The sequence below is a fragment of the Lepisosteus oculatus genome, chromosome 17 (genome assembly GCF_040954835.1).
Source record: "Lepisosteus oculatus isolate fLepOcu1 chromosome 17, fLepOcu1.hap2, whole genome shotgun sequence".
Classification (NCBI taxonomy): Eukaryota; Metazoa; Chordata; class Actinopteri; order Semionotiformes; family Lepisosteidae; genus Lepisosteus; species Lepisosteus oculatus.
In genome coordinates this window covers 5,848,995-5,867,880 of record NC_090712.1, presented here as the reverse complement: position 1 = coordinate 5,867,880, position 18,886 = coordinate 5,848,995, and positions in this window count along the sequence as shown.

The window sequence follows — 18,886 nt, the reverse complement described above, 5'->3', positions numbered from 1 at the left end:
ACTGTAATGACCCAGACACATAGCATTTGTGACACTTAACATATATTGTAGGCAGTGGCTATGTCTCTAAATTTAATTTACACCAAATACTTCATTGAGCAGTAATGACTGTGACAGTAAGGACTGTGTCAGAAACACTGAAATACCATGAGGATTTTTAGAGGCAAAAGAGAAAGCATTTGTTTTTAAACCTTACTTTTGCCTCAAAATAACCCATGGATTCAGATTTACCCAGTATACAAACTTAATAAATACAAAACTTAACATCATAACACGATAAAAGGGATATCTTAAGTGTGGCATGAATATTTGTTGAGACTAATAAATAATATATCTTTGTGAGGAGATCTAAGGAGTATCATAAATACAAACCTAAGTAATAGTCAATGCAAACTGAGTCTTGTTCAAAAGTATCACTGAAATGTACTGCTATTTTTTTCCCCACTAAGTGTTGCCTTTTTATTAGCCTTTAGAAAATGGTAATGTACCGTGAAGATATTTGTTGTGCCAACACTGTCATAACGGTTATAGTGAAGTCATGTTTTTGTTCCTTTCAAACCAAATAAGACAAGCTCTGGGTTAATCACCTAGGCATGAGGCAACCAAATCTGTTACATTTATTGTAACGCTACCAGAAATATTATGATTTGTAATGAAAGCTAATAAAGTTAATCTCTTTTGGAAATATTTACAGAGAACTGCGATATCTTATTTAGCCTTTATACTGCAGGCTAGATACACTGTAGTGCTGGATTCCAATAAAGTGTTAGCAAGATAAATAGCATACATGTTTTTATTACACAGTACTGTCTATTTTTATTCTAGACTCAATTTTGTTAACACCAAACATTTTTTCTAGGTACAGCTCATTGGAGCTAGAATAAGGATTTATTTAAAACGGTATAGAGCACTGCCAAAAACTTGAAACAAAAAATTTAAGCAAAGCATCAAAAGTGAGCCAAATGTTTTTTTTCAGTGATGAATATACCATCAACTAAGTGTTTACGTGTCTTACTGACTCAGGTAACAAATTAGAACACCATAACAAAAGGGAGATTTTAATGTGCACCATCTTCATAGCTTTTAAAATATTTGTGTTTGTAGTCAGCCTTGCTTCTACACTTCTTAGAATTCCACATTATTTAATATTGACCTTCTGAGCAACTCCCACTGTGATGCTATATTTTTACAAGAATTTGTATGAAGTTTTGCCAGGCTGCTTTATCTAGAAAAAAAGCGGAACAAGATTGCCGACAGCAAAGAGTTAATTCGTATGGGTGCTTTATGTCAATGGGCAATGAGTTAGACTAGTGTGTTCTTCCTCAACATGTCCCATTTATCTATCTATGCAAAAATGTGTCAATATTTTAATGCCTTTAAAAGACAGCTTCTTGCTTACAAGGCGGGCCTGAAATGGATTGATTTCAGGAAATCGAACAGTGTTAGCACAGCCTCTGAAGCATGTCAGATCATGCAGCATACAGTTGAGAAATAAAGATTGCTTACTGTTCTGCCTTAAATTGTTTTTTGAGATTTCTTCGGTTGCAGCTGAGCGCATGATATTTATTCTGTGCAGGTCCGTGTTTGTGTGTGAATACTGTATGAATTCTTCTCTTCAGCCAATTTGTAAATGATGCTTTGGTGGAAAAAACAAAAATAAAGCAGTATTAATGAAGTATAGTATATTTAAAAACATCGTCATTACACACTTTGAATGCTTTGAAAATTTAAACTAGGAAGAGCATTGTTTTTTATTCCTTGAACACAGTCTAAACGTTTAGATGTTTACTTCCTTAGCATAGTCTGACTGGGCATTTTAATATGCGTCCAACACCCATACAGTATACTGTCATGTTGTCATGATGGGAATTTCACCAGCTTCGGGTCCCATCCTTGCAAATGGACAAGCGAGCAGGGCGCATCTGTCCCAGTCAGCGAGAATAAGACGAGCTTGTTTTCAGTCGCAATTAGCATTACCCACACCGACGAGCCATTCATTTCAATCACAATTATCAGAGTGGCTGTCCAGCGGTAATAATCATGACGAGAGATGAATCCCTTGGTGACTGTAATGGAGGCAACCCCTGGAGAGAACACAACACTAAGAGGGGAAAAACGAAAACGCCTTTGTGTCGCTTTCCATTACCAAAACTGGACATCTGGTGACTGAGAGCTTAATAGGGATTTGCTCCTAACTACTGTTGTCATCCTACCTGCTGTGTCCACTGTAAGCCTGCAAGCAGCCAAGCCGATCTTGCCCATGTTACTGCAGAAGGATTGGGTGTTACTTGTCATGAACATGGGTGGACATGTGACTGGAGCTACCAGGCTGTTCTTTTACGTGCTAGTATGACCAAGACTTGCTTGCTTTTCGGCTATCCTGAAGGTTTCACAAAAACCCATGCCAGATGAACAAGATTGTAAGAAATGAGACTTATTTCCCCCTCCGCATACAGTGTGTTTGCAGATGAGTGCCAGGAGGAAAGGGGATGGGGTCAAATGTGATAAATGTGTTGGCGGCTGCAACACGAGAATGACCTTGCAGCACGCGGATGAGGCATGGGGCTCGGGCTAGGAGATTCAGACAGTGCTGGCAGAGCAGCAAAGTGGAAAGAAAACTCCCTGGGAGGGTGAAAAAAGACTCACAAAAAGATGAAAAAAACACTAAAAAAAGTGCCATTCAGAAGGAAGCTGGCTGAATCTGAGCTTCTTTGCAGATCTTTTGTGACACTCAAGCTTCTTTTCCTTTGAAACAGGGTAGGCTGTTTTACTTTGGCGATGTAGAAAGTAGAAGGAACTACAGTAAAACCCAATTTATCCTGGCAAGTCAGTCTCTCAAGGGTTCACTTAGGTTATCTGTATATCCAACTTGACCACATATTGGGCAGTATATTAACCTGACATTGACAATACACAGCCTGTAAAGAAAGAATAGCTGACTACAGTATATAGAAATAGTGTTAACATTGCCCTTGGATCCCTTTGCTCATATAATTGTTGTACATGGGATAAAGACTAAAAACAAATCACTTAGTACTTATCATTTTAAGACTAGGGACTTAATTATAGGAGATTACAAAATGAGGAGCAATACTATATAGAAGGAAATGTATAACACTTCTAGAGTTAAAGGGACTGATTTTTCCCTTTGATGTGATTAGAGAACAGAATGCCCACAGAGATACGATGATCGGTGTCCATTTATCTAACACTTTAAAAGGTAGTAATGACCGACAACGAAAACTTTCAAAAGCTAATCTGCTCACAGAAGAGGCAAGACTCCGTTCTAGATGTTATAAAATGTTCCAGTCTGCACAAAAGTTCATTTCCATACTTTACGCAACAGCTCTTCTTTGTCACTGTTTATCCTTGTTTCGAAAGTGTTAAACGTTGCTTTAGCAGTGTTTTTTCCCCACTTTGTTTCCAAGGAGTGTTGCTTCACCAGATTGTGAACGAAATTCACAGACAATGAAAGAGACATACTGTAGAAACAGAGACATACAATAGTACAGACTGCCTAGTCAAACAATTTCCTTAAATCACTTAAGGATTTATTATAAAGATGTGAACAGAAAGGGATTTTTCTTCTCTTGGCCCAGGGTATTGCAGGACAGTCATGCCTACCAGCAGCTACAGTATCATGTCTTCCTAATGAGTCTGTTTTTGTGCTGAACTGCCTGGGTCTCGCTGTAATTAAATCTTCATAGGAACTTGATGGCTCAGCTCATACAGATTTTATCACAGTCCCACTAGGGAACCATTGATATGAAGACATTAGAGCTATCATTTATAGGTCTATACTTGTAGGAGGACAAAAAAAACAGCAGTTGGCACAGAAGATGCAGAACCAGAAAAAATTAGACTATTTTCATGAGCTCAGATCTTTGCATTAAAGGAACTAGTTAGCTTAAATCATCCAAACTTCTATAAAAACTGCATAAATATTTATCAGTACATAAATATTTAATTTACAGAAAAATACACAATTATTTTACCATTACAAATCAAAACATGTTACTGGTATTTGAGGATGTGAGCGACTGAAGAGTGAAAGATATTATGTTAAATTCCCATATACATCTCAGCAACAGACCCCCTTAATTCTGTTTAAAATCTTTCAAATAAAAGCAAAAGCTTTTCCACAGAGCAAAACAAGCAAGCGTGGCCTTGCTTGCTTGCTAGTCTTCTTGATGTACTGTCACCCGTGGTCCTGACACAGATTAATGATGATGGATCATTATCCCAATAGGCCCACTAGTGTCTTACTGTACGTCAGGAGTGAAACAAAGGAGCCTTTGGATCATGAAAGGGAAAAATCATATACTTAAACACACCACATACTGTAGATGGATCCAATGGCTAAAAGAAAGGCATAAACAATGCAATGCTGTTTAAATGCGAGGTGAAGCGCCAATTTTTTTTCCTAGATTCGTTGTTTCAAAAATTTTCCTTTTCATTCAGTGTGTATTTAGCTCAGCAGAAGATCCTAAATGACTTCGATTACCGCATGAAGTACAATATGTGGAGAGGACCTTCTGGAACATAGCAGCTCTAGATGGAGGTATGCTGTCTGAGCAGCCATTGTTGCATTGCAATGTGCAATAATGCTGTGAATGGGTCTTAACACCTCATTAGGCTCGTGTGTCACGGTGGTGATACCTTCTCTGTCAGCAGCGCAGGATATCAGATGGACAAGCTGGCACCATGACAAGGGTAAATGGGCTCATTCACACCCAGCTGATGATGATGGCTGCTCCGTTCCCAGGTTATAGATCGTTGAATCTGGCACAACACTGACACAAAATCATTTGTCTCCTACGACAGCCTTTCAGAACTGAAACTGCAGGTTTGACTATTGAGAGAGCATTTTGTTCAACGGTGTGCTGTGGCTAAGCTTTTCACATCTTCATTAAATAAGTTATTCTAAAATCTCATTATGTACTATGGACAGACGGGGTCGAACAGACCAGTTGAAACGCAAAAAATAGAAGCGACAGTGGCTGTCTCCTGGGGGCCGAGTGTGCTGGTGTCATCCCAATAATGTAGGAAAACACAGCTCCTAAACTGAATTTGTTTTTAAAATATTCCATATACTACAGTTGATATATGTGTAAGGGTTGTTATACCAGTAGGCAGAATGTCTTACTACTTTGCAATTCACTGCTGTGCAATACCTGAAGTGTAGGCAGAATATTTACTGTTTTACTGCTTTGCAATTCATTTATTGTTATTCCTTTATTTTAGCAAGTAAACCCATTCTCATTTGCAAAGATGTCCTGGAGACGTGCAGTACAGTATGTATACCATAGGGTCTAGATGTGCATCCCACAAGGGACTCAAACCCAGGAGCCTCTGGTCTGAAGCACTAGCCACTACTCCCCACTGCTGCCTAATCTACCAACCTCCTCGAATTACTGATTAGTTTTTGAAAATACAAAAAACAAAAGCTTCAGAAAACTTGGAATACTTCCATTCCCTCAAATTTAAACAATACATTGTTGACTATCACCAGCTTGTAGAGTATAAATTAACACTACCCTACAGGCTTTGCAGTCAAATTTGCTACTAAAAGACCATTACAAGAATGCAAGCCTGTTGTTACTGGCGTTATGTAAGAGCTGAAACAGAAGAATCATTTATTTAATAGGGTTCCAAGCACAAAAAAGGTTAAATGACTTTCACAATTAATAATGCTTGAGTTTACTTTTATATAAGATAATGGCTCCTAAGCTGACAGAGTGAAGAGACTCATTTGTGGAAACTTCTATTGATTTAAAGCTGTGTAAACAGTAAAGCTAACAGCTCTGGCCAAAGGGGGAAAATGTCTAGTTTTTTTAGCTTTATGTAATTACCACAGTGTTGCACATTCTCAATGGACATTCATAACCCGTTTTCCAACAACTGCCCCAAAGCACTTAGGAGGCTACAAGTGAGTGACATTAAAAAGCACAGTCACGACTGAATGCTGTTTTTATCCCCATTTAAAAAATCAAATCCGATTCATTTGCAGTGTAGGTATAAAAGACTAAACTTGACCATTTAAACCTTATTTCGGCAAGAAAAAACAAGGAAGACCAGAATTATGCTTCCTGGTGAGTTTGGAGTTCACTGGATGCATTGCAGTAATCAAGCGACGACCTGGGTGTCACTGCAACTTATGATGAGATGCAGATCTGAAGCAGAGTTTGGTGAGGTGAAAGCTGCCCACTTTCACACCAATCATTGTAACCGCTCCCACAACAGCGGTAGTTAAAAGAACCTGGGCTGCCATCTTGATTGCATTAGAACACCATTCTGATATGTGTTGATTATGTTGTCACTGGAAAGATAACTGGACAAACAGTGTTGCTCAGGAGTATTTTGTCATACAGGATGCTGGATGCCTGCAGAGTAAAGCCTGATGCAGGCAGTTGGGACTGAAGAACCAACTTATATAGCATCCTCTTATTTGTAACCTTTCATATTTTTAATGTTCTGTCTTTCCCTCCTTATAATGCATTAATTAAGAAAACAAATGGCAGTCAGGTGGCCTTTTTGGATTATACAGAAAACTTGTTTCACTATGTTACAATTACATTCACACAATAGTTAAATAAGCATTTCCCCCCCTTATAAAACTTAATGCAGAGAAATCAAAATAATTTATTGCAGTTTTTATGTCTTTACCATGTGAAAACCATTGAGCAGGTGTTAATTTTCAATCAATTTTATTGCATGAATGCTTGCGGTTTCAAAATGAAATTTAATGAAAGCATCTAGGGCATCACAAATTGACAGGGATTTATATAAAGTACAAAGTATCTTGTTGTTAATTACAAGGATTTACAATCTTGCCTCCAAGAAAGAAAAGCAAGTTATAAATGTTCATTTATTACTATAATACTGAAATAGTGGATGGTTAAGTATACATATAGATGGAATATTATGACATTTAAAAAAGTAAGAATGGACTGCATTAGTCTACTTAATCTTAATTTGTGCTAATCGGGGTATGTGAAACTTGTCAAACTCCATAAAACACAAGAAATAAGTTTTTCTTCCCCTCAAGATATTCAGTCTGTCTCCCAACAAGTGAGCTGTACATCGTTCCACACTATTTCCTGTTTAAGAGAGAAGAGTGCAAAGGAAAATTGTCCCCCTGAGATGCAATCAACGGACACAAGCACGGAGAAGCCAACCACATGCATTTGAAATGCTGGTTAACAATCCAGATTTCTTGAAAATGCAGACTATGTGAGGTTGACAGAAAAGAGCAAGCTACGGGTTGCTTAAATTCATGAGATGAATTATAATTTATGTGCATTCACAGTCTTTCACTGTGTGCTTGGAAAGTTGATCATTAAAAGAGTTTAGTCGCTCTCTTCCTGATTTCTAATGCACCACCACACAGATTTAAAACCTGCATAGCGCTGTTTTGAGTAACCTGTGATGGGCTGCCATTGCTAACACATTAAAGGAAGCTTTAAGCCAGTCATTGAGGAAAATACCCCCGTTCATCTTGCCTAGTTAGTACACATAAAAGCCTATTTTGTCTTGGAGACTTTCCTGGATTTTCTTTGAACAATCTTACCATGAAGTCAGAAGGGAGAGACTGTAATGAGACTTAAGTGCAACTACTTGTTGAAAGCAGTCCAGCCCTTGTGACAATGAGATCAGAAGGGAGAGACACGAATGCCAGTCTGGCTGCACTGCTGCATTGACCTGAATGCTCAATGAATTCTGCTTTGGCTGTATGCAGAGACTTCAGTGGGAGGGGAGGTTTGGGGTGCTCAGCTGTAATTTGCAGCTGTAACAGCTAAATCCGAGTCTTGTACTTTTGGCAGGGCAGGCAGCCACTGCCCTCCCTTAAACAACTGTTTGGATAAGCAGTGGCCAAAATGTTCACTGGGAACCTGTGTAAAGCTGCTTGTTCAATCATGCGATTCCCTCCATGATGCTATGCTTTAAGCTGTACTGTATGTAAGAGAAGCTTTCTAAATTTCAGACTTGAGCACATTTTCATTCCAGTCAATTCTTAACAATAATGGATAGGGTTTCACCAATAATTTAATTCTAGTTTCATCACCAGTATTGTAACAAAGCAGTTTTTCTGTATCCTTGATAGGAATACAACCCTTCATCATTCATTGTGACAGGAACTCGCAAGCTGGCTCTTGTGAAAAGCAGTATTTACTGCATCAAAAACTGTGAAGTTTTAGTGAAACAATCTAAGAATGGAAATAACTATGAAAAACTATACTGTGTACTTATGGTGTGCGTAGTGCATCTGTATTTTGAAGCTAGAGAGAACAAGAAGAGCTGAAAATGGCAAGTCACTAATACATGGCACAGAGTGTTTACTTATCCATATGGATACATCACAAACTGTGCTTAAAATGCAGTTCAGAGACTGTTTTAAAAAAGCACAATTAATGATCGCTGATATTTGAAAATGATTATGAAGTTTCTTTCTTCTTACATAAAATTATTAGGTTCAATCAATTAAATGAAAAGACCTTACTGCAATTCAATTTACAGTAGTTTCAGGGTCTGCTGAATCATGCAGCACACTCTTGAATAATGGATACAGATTCAGTTCTGAGAGAGAACAGAAGTTCCACATAGAATTGTATAGCTAAGCATATGCATTAGGATTTTAGGATTTTACCAATGGCAGTGCATTCAATGCAAAATGCAACAGATTGAGTCGTTTAACCACTTTCTTTCATCCTGTTGCTTTTCGGGGATTTAGACAACATCCTCACTTAGAGCAATGTAGCATATAGAGCCATATATGCAAGAAAATAAAAAAGTGAAGAGAACATTAAAATATGACATTTCCTAAATTTCTCTTCTGTCCTAGAACACAGCCATGCCATCAAACATCCTCTATGTTTTCTAATACTCCTAACCCTAACCCTAGCTAAAGGTTTGGGCAGTTAGGGTTAGGGGTCAGATTTTCATCAATGCAACCTAACACTCATTTAAGCTGAAAACAGAACTCAGGGCATCAAAATATTAGTCTGAAAAGACTTAGCAGCCTTGCCACAACAAACAAGATGTATCAGCGGTAGTACAATTTCATTTCTTGACAAGAATTGTGTTATTGGAAATTTTGTGTTGAATCGTACTCTCCAAGAGCACGGGATCAGCCATAAATAGCTTAGGAGTCCGGAAAACCCAATACATTTTAGCTACAACTGTTAAAATGGCAGTGCATTCAATGCCATATGCAACAGATTGAGTCATTTAACCACTTTCTTTTATACTGTTGCTTTTCGGGGATTTAGACAACATCTTCACTTAGGGCAATGCAGCATATAGAGCCATATATGCAAGAAAATAAAAAAGTGAAGAGAACATTAAAATATGACATTTCCTAAATATCACTTCTGTCCTAGAACACAGCCATGCCATCAAACATCCTCTATGTTTTCTAATAATCCTAACCCTAACCCTAGCTAAGGGTTTGGGCAGTTAGGGTTAGGGGTCAGATTTTCATCAATGCAACCTAACACTTATTTAAGCTGAAAATAGAACTCAGGGTATCAAAATATTAGTCTGAGAAGACTTAGCAGCCTTGCCACAACAAACAAAAGGTATCAACGGTAGTACAATTTCATTTTTTGACAAGAATTGTGTTATTGGAAATTTTGTGTTGAATCGCACTCTCCAAGAGCATGGGATCAGCCCTAAATAGCTTAGGAGTCTGGAAAACCCAATAAATTTTGGCTGCAACTGTTAAAATGGCTGTGCATTCAATGCCATATGCAACAGATTGAGTCGTTTAATCACTTTCTTTCATACTGTTGCTTTTTGGGGATTTAGACAACATCCTCACTTAGGGCAATGCAGCATACAGAGGCATACTGTATATGCAAGAAAATAAAAAAGTGAAGAGAACATTAAAATATGACATTTCCTAAATTTCACATCTGTCCTAGAACACAGCCATGCCATCAAACATCCTCTATGTTTTCTATTAATCCTAACCCTAACCCTAGCTCAGGGTTTGGGCAGTTAGGGTTAGGGGTCAGATTTTCATCAATGCAACCTAACACTTATTTAAGCTGAAAATAGAACTCAGAGCATCAAATATTAGTCTGAAAAGACTTAGCAGCCTTGCCACAACAAACAAATTGTATCAGCAGTAGTACAATTTCATTTTTTGACAAGAATTCTGTTATTGGAAATTTTCTGTCGAATCGTACTCTCCAAGAGCACGGGATCAGCCCTCAATAGCTTAGGAGTCCGGAAAACCCAATAAATTTTAGCTACAACTGTTAAAATGGCAGTGCATTCAATGCCATATGCAACAGATTGAGTCATTTAACCACTTTCTTTCATACTGTTGCTTTTCGGGGATTTAGACAACATCCTCACTTAGGGCAATGCAGCATATAGAGCCATATATGCAAGAAAATAAAAAAGTGAAGAGAACATTAAAATATGACATTTCCTAAATTTCTCTTCTGTCCTAGAACACAGCCATGCCATCAAACATCCTCTATGTTTTCTATTAATCCTAACCCTAACCCTAGCTATGGGTTTGGGCAGTTAGGGTTAGGGGTCAGATTTTCATCAATGCAACCTAACACTCATTTAAGCTGAAAACAGAACTCAGGGCATCAAAATATTAGTCTGAAAAGACTAAGCAGCCTTGCCACAACAAACAAGACGTATCAGCGGAAGTACAATTTCATTTCTTGACAAGAATTGTGTTATTGGAAATTTTGTGTTGAATCATACTCTCCAAGAGCACGGGATCAGCCCTCAATAGCTTAGGAGTCCGGAAAACCCAATACATTTTAGCTACAACTGTTAAAATGGCAGTGCATTCAATGCCATATGCAATAGATTGAGTCATTTAACCACTTTCTTTTATACTGTTGCTTTTCGGGGATTTAGACAACATCCTCACTTAGGGCAATGCAGCATACGGAGGCATACTGTATATGCAAGAAAATAAAAAACTGAAGAGAACATTAAAATATGACATTTCCTAAATTTCTCTTCTGTCCTAGAACACAGCCCTGCCATCAAACATCCTCTATGTTTTCTAATAATCCTGACCCTAACCCTAGCTAAGAGTTTGGGCAGTTAGGGTTAGGGGTCAGATTTTTATCAATGCAACCTAACACTTATTTAAGCTGAAAATAGAACTCAGGGTATCAAAATATTAGTCTGAGAAGACTTAGCAGCCTTGCCACAACAAACAAAAGGTATCAACGGTAGTACAATTTCATTTTTTGACAATAATTGTGTTATTGGAAATTTTGTGTTGAATCGCACTCTCCAAGAGCATGGGATCAGCCCTAAATAGCTTAGGAGTCTGGAAAACCCAATACATTTTAGCTACAACTGTTAAAATGGCAGTGCATTCAATGCCATATGCAATAGATTGAGTCATTTAACCACTTTCTTTTATACTGTTGCTTTTCGGGGATTTAGACAACATCCTCACTTAGGGCAATGCAGCATATAGAGCCATATATGCAAGAAAATAAAGTGAAGAGAACATTAAAATATGACATTTCCTAAATATCACTTCTGTCCTAGAACACAGCCCTGCCATCAAACATCCTCTATGTTTTCTAATAATCCTAACCCTAACCCTAGCTAAGGATTTGGGCAGTTAGGGTTAGGGGTCAGATTTTCATCAATGCAACCTAACACTCATTTAAGCTGAAAATAGAACTCAGGGTATCAAAATATTAGTCTCAGAAGACTTAGCAGCCTTGCCACAACAAACAAAATGTATCAACGGTAGTACAATTTCATTTTTTGACAAGAATTGTGTTATTGGAAATTTCGTGTCGAATCGTACTCTCCATGAGCATGGGATGAGCCTTCAATAGCTTAGGAGTCTGGAAAACCCAATAAATTTTAGCTACAACTGTTAAAATGGCAGTGCATTCAATGCCATATGCAACAGATTGAGTCGTTTAATCACTTTCTTTCATACTGTTGCTTTTTGGGGATTTAGACAACATCCTCACTTAGGGCAATGCAGCATACAGAGGCATACTGTATATGCAAGAAAATAAAAAACTGAAGAGAACATTAAAATATGACATTTCCTAAATTTCTCTTCTGTCCTAGAACACAGCCCTGCCATCAAACATCCTCTATGTTTTCTAATAATCCTGACCCTAACCCTATCTAAGAGTTTGGGCAGTTAGGGTTAGGGGTCAGATTTTTATCAATGCAACCTAACACTTATTTAAGCTGAAAATAAAACTCAGGGTAACAATATATTAGTCTGAAAAGACTTAGCAGCCTTGCCACAACAAACAAAATGTATCAGCAGTAGTACAATTTCATTTTTTGACAATAATTGTATTACTGGAAATTCCGTGTCGAAGCGTACTCTCAATGAGCATGGGATCAGCCCTCAATAGCTTAGGAGTCTGGAAAACCCAATACATTTTAGCTACAACTGTTAAAATGGCAGTGCATTCAATGCCATATGCAATAGATTGAGTCATTTAACCACTTTCTTTTATACTGTTGCTTTTCGGGGATTTAGACAACATCCTCACTTAGGGCAATGCAGCATATAGAGCCATATATGCAAGAAAATAAAAAAGTGAAGAGAACATTAAAATATGACATTTCCTAAATATCACTTCTGTCCTAAAACACAGCCCTGCCATCAAACATCCTCTATGTTTTCTAATAATCCTAACCCTAACCCTAGCTAAGGATTTGGGCAGTTAGGGTTAGGGGTCAGATTTTCATCAATGCAACCTAACACTCATTTAAGCTGAAAATAGAACTCAGGGTATCAAAATATTAGTCTCAGAAGACTTAGCAGCCTTGCCACAACAAACAAAATGTATCAACGGTAGTACAATTTCATTTTTTGACAAGAATTGTGTTATTGGAAATTTCGTGTCGAATCGTACTCTCCATGAGCATGGGATGAGCCCTCAATAGCTTAGGAGTCTGGAAAACCCAATACATTTTAGCTACAACTGTTAAAATGGCAGTGCATTCAATGCCATATGCAACAGATTGAGTCGTTTAACCACTTACTTTCATAATGTTGCTTTTCGGGGATTTAGACAACATCCTCACTTAGGGCAATGCAGCATATAGAGCCATATATGCAAGAAAATAAAAAAGTGCAGAGAACATTAAAATATGACATTTCCTAAATTTCTCTTCTGTCCTAGAACACAGCCATGCCGTCAAACATCCTCTATGTTTTCTAATAATCCTAACCCTAACCCTAGCTAAGGGTTTGGGCAGTTAGGGTTAGGGGTCAGATTTTCATCAATGCAACCTAACACTTATTTAAGCTGAAAATAGAACTCAGGGTATCAAAATATTAGTCTGAGAAGACTTAGCAGCCTTGCCACAACAAACAAAAGGTATCAACGGTAGTACAATTTCATTTTTTGACAAGAATTGTGTTATTGGAAATTTTGTGTTGAATCGCACTCTCCAAGAGCATGGGATCAGCCCTAAATAGCTTAGGAGTCTGGAAAACCCAATAAATTTTGGCTGCAACTGTTAAAATGGCTGTGCATTCAATGCCATATGCAACAGATTGAGTCGTTTAATCACTTTCTTTCATACTGTTGCTTTTTGGGGATTTAGACAACATCCTCACTTAGGGCAATGCAGCATACAGAGGCATACTGTATATGCAAGAAAATAAAAAACTGAAGAGAACATTAAAATATGACATTTCCTAAATTTCTCTTCTGTCCTAGAACACAGCCCTGCCATCAAACATCCTCTATGTTTTCTAATAATCCTGACCCTAACCCTATCTAAGAGTTTGGGCAGTTAGGGTTAGGGGTCAGATTTTTATCAATGCAACCTAACACTTATTTAAGCTGAAAATAAAACTCAGGGTAACAATATATTAGTCTGAAAAGACTTAGCAGCCTTGCCACAACAAACAAAATGTATCAGCAGTAGTACAATTTCATTTTTTGACAAGAATTGTATTACTGGAAATTCCGTGTCGAAGCGTACTCTCAATGAGCATGGGATCAGCCCTCAATAGCTTAGGAGTCTGGAAAACCCAATACATTTTAGCTACAACTGTTAAAATGGCAGTGCATTCAATGCCATATGTAACAGATTGAGTCGTTTAAACACTTTCTTTCATACTGTTGCTTTTTGGGGATTTAGACAACATCCTCACTTAGGGCAATGCAGCATATAGAGCCATATATGCAAGAAAATAAAAAAGTGAAGAGAACATTAAAATATGACATTTCCTAAATTTCACATCTGTCCTAGAACACAGCCATGCCATCAAACATCCTCTATGTTTTCTAATAATCCTAACCCTAACCCTAGCTCAGGGTTTGGGCAGTTAGGGTTAGGGGTCAGATTTTCATCAGTGCAACCTAACACTTATTTAAGCTGAAAATAGAACTCAGAGCATCAAATATTAGTCTGAAAAGACTTAGCAGCCTTGCCACAACAAACAAAATGTATCAGCAGTAGTATAATTTCATTTTTTGACAAGAACTTATTACTGGAAATTCCGTGTCGAAGCGTACTCTCAATGAGCATGGGATCAGCCCTCAATAGCTTAGGAGTCTGGAAAACCCAATACATTTTAGCTACAACTGTTAAAATGGCTGTGCATTCAATGCCATATGCAACAGATTGAGTCGTTTAATCACTTTCTTTCATACTGTTGCTTTTTGGGGATTTAGACAACATCCTCACTTAGGGCAATGCAGCATACAGAGGCATACTGTATATGCAAGAAAATAAAAAACTGAAGAGAACATTAAAATATGACATTTCCTAAATTTCTCTTCTGTCCTAGAACACAGCCCTGCCATCAAACATCCTCTATGTTTTCTAATAATCCTAACCCTAACCCTAGCTCAGGGTTTGGGCAGTTAGGGTTAGGGGTCAGATTTTCATCAATGCAACCTAACACTCATTTAAGCTGAAAATAGAACTCAGGGCATCAAAATATTAGTCTGAGAAGACTTAGAAGCCTTGCCACAACAAACAAGATGTATCAGCAGTAATACAATTTCATTTTTTGACAAGAATTGTGGTATTGGAAATTTTGTGTCGAATCGTACTCTCCAAGAGCATGGGATCAGCCCTCAATAGCTTAGGAGTCCGGAAAACCCAATACATTTTAGCTACAACTGTTAAAATGGCAGTGCATTCAATGCCATATGCAATAGATTGAGTCATTTAACCACTTTCTTTTATACTGTTGCTTTTCGGGGATTTAGACAACATCCTCACTTAGGGCAATGCAGCATATAGAGCCATATATGCAAGAAAATAAAAAAGTGAAGAGAACATTAAAATATGACATTTCCTAAATATCACTTCTGTCCTAGAACACAGCCCTGCCATCAAACATCCTCTATGTTTTCTAATAATCCTAACCCTAACCCTAGCTAAGGATTTGGGCAGTTAGGGTTAGGGGTCAGATTTTCATCAATGCAACCTAACACTCATTTAAGCTGAAAATAGAACTCAGGGTATCAAAATATTAGTCTCAGAAGACTTAGCAGCCTTGCCACAACAAACAAAATGTATCAACGGTAGTACAATTTCATTTTTTGACAAGAATTGTGTTATTGGAAATTTCGTGTCGAATCGTACTCTCCATGAGCATGGGATGAGCCCTCAATAGCTTAGGAGTCTGGAAAACCCAATAAATCTTAGCTACAACTGTTAATAAGGCAGTGCATATAATGCCATATGCAGGAGATTGAGTCGTTTAACCACTTACTTTCATAATGTTGCTTTTCGGGGATTTAGACAACATCCTCACTTAGGGCAATGCAGCATATAGAGCCATATATGCAAGAAAATAAAAAAGTGAAGAGAACATTAAAATATGACATTTCCTAAATATCACTTCTGTCCTAGAACACAGCCATGCCATCAAACATCCTCTATGTTTTCTAATAATCCTAACCGTAACCCTAGCTCTGGGTTTGGGCAGTTAGGGTTAGGGGTCAGATTTTCATCAATGCAACCTAACACTCATTTAAGCTGAAAATAGACCTCAGGGTATCAAAATATTAGTCTGAGAAGACTTAGCAGCCTTGCCACAACAAACAAATTGTATCAGCAGTAGTACAATTTCATTTTTTGATAAGAATTGTGTTATTGGAAATTTCGTGTCGAATCGTACTCTCCATGAGCATGGGATCAGCCATCAACAGCTAGGAGTCTGGAAAAATCAATAAATTTTAGCTACAACTGTTAAAATGGCAGTGCATTCAATGCCATATGCAACAGATTGAGTCATTTAACCACTTTCTTTCATACTGTTGCTTTTCGGGGATTTAGACAACATCCTCCCTTAGGCAATGCAGCATATAGGGCCATATATGCAAGAAAATAAAAAAGTGTAGAAAACATTAAAATATGACATTTCCTAAATTTCCCTTCTGTCCTAGAACACAGCCATGCCATCAAACATCCTCTATGTTTTCTAATAATCCTAACCCTAACCGTAGCTAAGGGTTTGGGCAGGAAGGGTTAGGGGTCAGATTTTCATCAATGCAACCTAACACTTATTTAAGCTGAATATAGAACTCAGGGCATCAAAATATTAGTCTGAAAAGACTTAGCAGCCTTGCCACAACAAACAAAATGTATCAGCAGTAATACAATTTCATTTTTTGACAAGAATTGTGTTATTGGAAATTTTGTGTCGAATCGTACTCTCCAAGAGCATGGGATCAGCCCTCAATAGCTTAGGAGTCTGGAAAACCCAATACATTTTAGCTACAACTGTTAATATGGCAGTGCATTCAATGCCATATGCAAGAGAATGAGTCGTTTTACCACTTTCTTTCATACTGTTGCTTTTCGGGGATTTAGACAACATCCTCACTTAGGGCAATGCAGCATATAGAGCCATATATGCAAGAAAATAAAAAAGTGCAGAGAACATTAAAATATGACATTTCCAAAATTTCTCTTCTGTCCTAGAACACAGCCATGCCATCAAACATCCTCTATGTTTTCTAATAATCCTAACCCTAACCCTAGCTAAGGGTTTGGGCAGTTAGGGTTAGGGGTCAGATTTTCATCAATGCAACCTAACACTCATTTAAGCTGAAAATAGAACTCAGGGCATCAAAATATTAGTCTGAGAAGACTTAGAAGCCTTGCCACAACAAAAAAGATGTATCAGCAGTAATACAATTTCATTTTTTGACAAGAATTGTGGTATTGGAAATTTTGTGTCGAATCGTACTCTCCAAGAGCATGGGATCAGCCCTCAATAGCTTAGGAGTCGGGAAAACCCAATAAAGTTTAGCTACAACTGTTAAAATGGCAGTGCATTCAATGCCATATGCAACAGATTGAGTCATTTAACCACTTTATTTCATACTGTTGCTTTTCGGGGATTTAGACAACATCCTCACTTAGGGCAATGCAGCATAGAGAGCCATATATGCAAGAAAATAAAAAAGTGAAGAGAACATTAAAATATGACATTTCCTAAATTTCTCTTCTGTCCTAGAACACAGCCATGCTATCAAACATCCTCTATGTTTTCTGCTAATCCTAACCCTAACCCTAGCTAAGGGTTTGGGAAGTTAGGGTTAGGGGTCAGATTTTCATCAATGCAACCTAACACTTATTTAAGCTGAAAATAGAACTCAGGGCATCAAAATATTAGTCTGAAAAGACTTAGCAGCCTTGCCACAACAAACAAAATGTATCAACGGTAATACAATTTCATTTTTTGACAAGAATTCTGTTATTGAAAATTTTGCGTCAAATCGTACTCTCCAAGAGCATGGGATCAGCCCTCAATAGCTTAGGAGTCTGGAAAACCCAATAAATTTTAGCTACAACTGTTAAAATGGCAGTACATTCAATGCCATATGCAACAGATTGAGTCGTTTAACCACTTTCTTTCATACTGTTGCTTTTCGGGGATTTAGACAACATCCTCACTTAGGGCAATGCAGCATATAGAGCCATATATGCAAGAAAATAAAAAAGTGCAGAAAACATTAAAATATGACATTTCCTAAATTTCTCTTCTGTCCTAGAACACAGCCATGCCATCAAACATCCTCTATGTTTTCTAAGAATCCTAACCCTAACCCTAGCTAAGGGTTTGGGCAGTTAGGGTTAGGGGTCAGATTTTCATCAATGCAACCTAACACTTATTTAAGCTGAAAATAGAACTCAGGGCATCAAAATATTAGTCTGAGAAGACTTAGCAGCCTTGCCACAACAAACAAAATGTATCAACGGTAGTACAATTTCATTTTTTGAAAAGAATTGTGTTATTGGAAATTTCGTGTCGAATCGTACTCTCCATGAGCATGGTATAAACCCGCAATAGCTTAGGAGTCTGGAAAACCCAATAAATTTTAGCTATAACTGTTAAAATGGCAGTGCATTCAATGCCATATGCAACAGATTGAGTCGTTTAACCACTTTTTTTCATACTGTTGCTTTTCGGAGATTTAGACAACATCCTCACTTAGGGCAATGCAGCATATAGAGCCATATGTGCAAGAAAATAAAAAAGTGAAGAGAACATTAAAATATGACATTTCCTAAATGTCACTTCTGTCCTAGAACACAGCCATGCCATCAAACATCCTCTATGTTTTCTAATAATCCTAACCCTAACCCTAGCTAAGGGTTTGGGCAGTTAGGGTTAGGGGTCAGATGTTCATCAATGCAACCTAACACTTATTTAAGCTGAAAATAGAACTCAGGGCATCAAAATATTAGTCTGAGAAGACTTAGCAGCCTTGCCACAACAAACAAAATGTATCAGAAGTAGTACAATTTCATTTTTTGACAAGAATTGTGATATTGGAAATTTTGTTTCGAATCGTTCTCTCCAAGAGCATGGGATCAGCCCTCAATAGCTTAGGAGTCTGGAAAACCCAATACATTTTAGCTATAACTGTTA